We start from the raw sequence: 5,232 nt of genomic DNA on the forward strand, positions 1-5,232 counted from the left end.
TGAGATGTTCGTTATTTTAAATAATCAACCCATTTTTTATAATTAAATATATTCAAAGTGTTTCAATTTTCAACATAGAAAAAAATAAAATAATCTAGAGAAAAACTAGTTAAAATAAATATAGGTAAAATTAAGTGTTAAAAATAAAGAGTTTGTTGGAGTATTTTAAAATTTTAATTTTCGCTCTTCAAATAATAAAATATGTCCTTTAAAAATAGAGAGTCTTTTGAAAATGTTTTGATGATGTGTGTTGGTAAATATTTGAAAAAAAAAAATTGTTTAAAATTAAATTTAGCTACAGAGCTATTTTAGTAATGTATTGGTATATTAAACTCCTATTTGGTTTAGTTCAAAAAATTGATTAAAATTTAAGTCAAAATCAATTAATTTAATCACATTTTAGGAAATATATAATTTTTTAATCACATATTTTATTAACTTTTATTAAAATTTACTGAAAAATCCAATTTTATCTTTGGGCTGAGTGAAAATATTATCAAATGCATATATTATACAATTAATATTAAACACAAAATTTACAGGACCTACACAAATTTTCCACTACAGATTTCATCGATTATTATCAAAATTTACTAAAAATTTGATTTTAATTTACACAAATAGGAGCCTAATATTATTATAGTTTAAAAACTGAATAACTGCGTAAACAAGTGATCAACTTTGAAGAAGCGAGAGAAGACCAACTTACAAGAAAAGACAGAATACAAAAAGAATTATCGTCTTTGAAGAAGAGGTGAAGGATGGATGGCAACACAGTAGCAATAATTACTTTAGGGAAGGCGATATTCTTGATCACCAAAATTAAGCAAATATTCAAAATCAAAATTCCTCAAATAAAGCTCATAACTTCTGGACACACAAGTTCTAAATTTCACCCAACTTGACATTTTCTTTGTCTTCTATCTTCTTGTGTTTATACTTTTCATTGTTGATTATTTGGTGTTCTTTATTTGTCCACGTGTCAAAGCATGTTGTATAGTAAGATTTCGATGACAGAATACAAGCAAACTCTACAATCGAAAAACTTAAAATTTTGTGAAAAATAGTATTTTTGAATAACGCGTTACAAAATTTATTTAATTCTATCATCGTTTAACAGTTTTTAACAGTCGTGTGCCTATCACAATTATGCATACACCAAAACATCTTTTCATTACATGCACTAAAGCGCAATGACATTTGCAAGAAATGAGATCTGAATTAGTATTTTGCCATCGTGTAAAGAAAATTAAGCATATGGGTGAAATACTTGAATATAAAAGAAAATTATGTCACATTTTTTAGAACTGTATATGCTGAACATATGATTAAATTTCTAAATTAACTTATAAATGAAAATTAACATTAACAAGCATCATCTTGTAGTAAAATGCTAAACTTTTCTGCTGGTACTTGTATTTATTTGTGACCTGGATGCCACGTTGGATTCAATTCGAGATACCAGAGATCCCAAATGCAAAGGTTCAACCTTAGAGCGCAAAATGGTCAACTAATGATCGAATGTGTTTGTTCTTCTCTTGAATATTTCTTCATAATGATCCATACAAACTTTCTCTTTTGCTTCTAACTTGTGGTGGCGTAGGATCTAATCACACGATAGATCGACAAGTAATATCTATTTATCTATTACTAATTTTTATCTAATTATAATTTAAATCGTCTAAAAACATTTATCAAACATACTCTGATTAGATCAAAACTCTACTATCTATATATTTTGAAATTTAGGGCTGGACTTTAAGATGGCAACGGATCGAAAAGGGAAGACCCTCTCCATTCCTTGTCGAAAGCTCATGAATGACTAACCAAGAGGAGGGTGAGTTGGTTTTTAAAATTTTTTCAAAAATTAATTCTAGATTTAAACCAATATGATAGCAAATGGAACAATTAAATAAATCCGCTCAAATAAGAAAGCAAGTAAAGATCGAATAGATAAATTCAAATAATAAGTGCTAGTATAAAAGAGATAAGTAAAAGGAAGAGAGAATGCAAACGATATATTATGAAGGTTCGATCCAAACAACGATCTACATCCCCTGTTACCAAACTTTTCGTCACGAGTAAGGTCTTTTCCACTATGTTGATTGACTTATGGTGCAATCAAACTTTTTATAATGCATCCGACGACTTACAAACAAGAAGTATCTATCCTTTACAACGTTGAGCTTTACAGGACCTCAATACAACCCACACTATTGAGTTTTATGGAACTTCAATATGACCTATACGGTGACTTACAATAAGGAGCACCAATTCTTACAGAACGTTGAGTTTTTTAGGACCTTAACTTGACCCACAATAAAAAGCAAAAGAAAGAAATATTACAAGTGATAACTTCTCTCTTAATAAATTATAGGAACACGATTAAGTATCAAAAAAGAAATAGATTCATCATTTCAATAAATAGTAGCAACTGATAGTTCAAGTGTTGGATGAAAAACCTTGATGAATATGATAATTAAAAGTTAGATTCAATCAATCAAAGTGTTTTAATGAGAAGATTATGAAAAAATAAATGCAATGTAAATTCAAATAATATTTTTCAAGAAATATCTTTCTTTTAACGAATAATTGTAACAAATCAAGTACTAAGATAGAAATGAGATAAATATAATGATTTTACAAGTTTAATTCAATCAATCAAAGTTTTTATATGAGAAGAATAAGATGAAATAAATACTATGTAAGTTCAAAAATATCTTCTCAAAGAATATATCTCTTTTAATGAATAAATATAATAAGTTATGCACAGAGAGAGAAATAAGAAACCTTGATGATTTTATAATATGAAGAAGTAGAGAAGTTTGTGTAATCTAAGCACAAAGAACTTCTTCAAAAATATATCTCTCTTTTAAGATAAATATAAATAAATTAAGCACGAGGAAATAAGACAAATTTGATGAGAGAAATGATTCAAGAAGTTTGATTCAACAATGAAAGTTTTCAATATGAAAAAATAGAAAAGTATAAGCAATGTAAGTACAAATAACTTCTTCAATAATATATATCTCTTTCAAAATTGACATAAATAAGTTAAGAACGAGAAAAGATGAAAAACTTTGATGAAATAAATTCATTCAAGAGTTTTGATTTCAACAATCAAAGTTTTTGTTATGAAAAAAATAAATGAAATGAAAGTAAAAGTCGAGCTCAGAGAAGATTTTTTACAAATATATCTAATAAGAAAACTCTCTTCATTGTTATCTTGATGAATGAAAGTGAAGTGGTATTTATAGAAATCAAAACGGAAAATTTTTTGACCAATCGGACGACCCTATTGGACGTCTGCTACTTACCGGACAACCAAACTAACCGTTATTGGTCAGAAGTCACAACGGTAAAAAATTTGACCGTTGGTGCACCGGACGTTCAGTTGACCATTGATCGGATCGTTGACTCTTTTTTTTTTTTAGATTTTTTATTAAAGAATCATGGTTTAAGTTCAAGTATGACTTTTTGAAAAATCAACCTTACATTTCTTGTCAAAAGGAAAACATTTTATGCAAGTAGTAGTGAAAATAATTTTTCGTGCACAAAATGATTTTTGAGCTATTGTCGTTCATTACTAAAAATCAAAGTGTTATACCTTTATATATGATCTAGAATGCATATTTTTTGATCTTGTTTCGAAATTTCTTCAATGTTTAGCCTTTGAATTTCTTGTCTCGATTTTCTTTGATATCATCTCGTACGCTTTTCATTGTGATCTTTCTTTGCAGGCATCTTTCAAGCTTTAGTCTTGAATTATTTGACTTGAATGCTTGATTATGCTTGACTTCCATTGAACACCTTTTGCAAAACTTTCAATAGCAGTAGCAATTTTTTCATCCTTAATTGATCAATTTGTTATAATAGCTGTAACCACTCAAATATAATTGTAGTAAATAAAATTAATCTTGTTTGTTACGATCAAAATATTGAATATTAAGTCAACCATAGGTCAACACGTATCCCATTGAGGTTTTTGGGAGGTAGGACGGACAAGATTAAAATATTTTTTTTTACGTCTCAATATTCACTTAATAATTTTAATTTTTTAAATATAAATATAGTCGGGATGAGATTGCGTTTGGACCATGTTCTCGTTCGTCCCTGTTCTCCAATAAGATGAGGCCGTTTCAACTTCATCCCCAATCTATTCAGCCCCCGCTTGTCTATAATTAAAGTAGGAAAATAAGTTTTGAAATATTGATTTTTTGGAAAATGTGGTTAAAAAAAAATAAATTTGAGTTCACGTGTAAAATATTTTATTGTGAGAATGTAAGGTTGAAAATGAATTTGAGAAACCTTTTTTTTCGTTTTTTTAAATAATAGTAGACAAATAGGTGCTAAATTAATAAAGAAAATGAATCTATACAATTAGAATAGATGATGTGGATGATAATCGACATAATTTTTAGATGATTTAAATTGAAAAGCAAAATTATCAACCGTTTAATATTTCTTGTCAATTAAATTGAAAATCACGTACAATTTGGGCATTAATAATTTAGATTATGTGAGACAAATACATAAAAAATTAACCTATATTTGAAAAATAATGTTATATAACATCAATTTATGTGATATTATAATACGATATTAAAGATCAAATTATATAATTTATTAGTCTCTGTTTTGCCATGATTTTAATTTAAGTCAAAGTCAACGATCAATTTTAACCATATATTTTTATGGAATCCATAATTTTTCAATTACACATTTCATTAATTTTTATCAAAATTTACTATTTTGATTCCATCAAGTAGGAGTTAATATAGGCCCTATTTGAGCCACAATTTTTCAAAAAATACATTATTCAAAAGTGATTCGACTTCATTTCAACACACATTTTTCAATAAAATAATATTATACGCAAATTTAAAATTTTTCCTTATTTTTTAATCACACATTTTCCATCAATACACTATAAAAATACATTTTCATTCTAATAATGTGGCTCAAACAAGGGCATAAAGGAATTATCTAATCACGAACGTTCAGGCGATATTAGAACATATTTGCTACAGCTTAAAACCCAATTAAAATCAATTTTTTTTACCGTTATTTCATTATTTTCCTATCTAATAAGAATTTAATTTAAAAGAATCGTGCTTGATGTACATGATTTTATATACATAAAGATAAGGAGGTTGACAGAGCATGGGACCCATTTGAGAGTAGCCTCGCACACTCATGCGAGTGAATCAGTGATACCCTGATGTACATAAA

This window comes from Olea europaea, chromosome 1 (assembly GCF_002742605.1).
Source record: "Olea europaea var. sylvestris chromosome 1, O_europaea_v1, whole genome shotgun sequence".
Lineage (NCBI taxonomy): Eukaryota > Viridiplantae > Streptophyta > Magnoliopsida > Lamiales > Oleaceae > Olea > Olea europaea.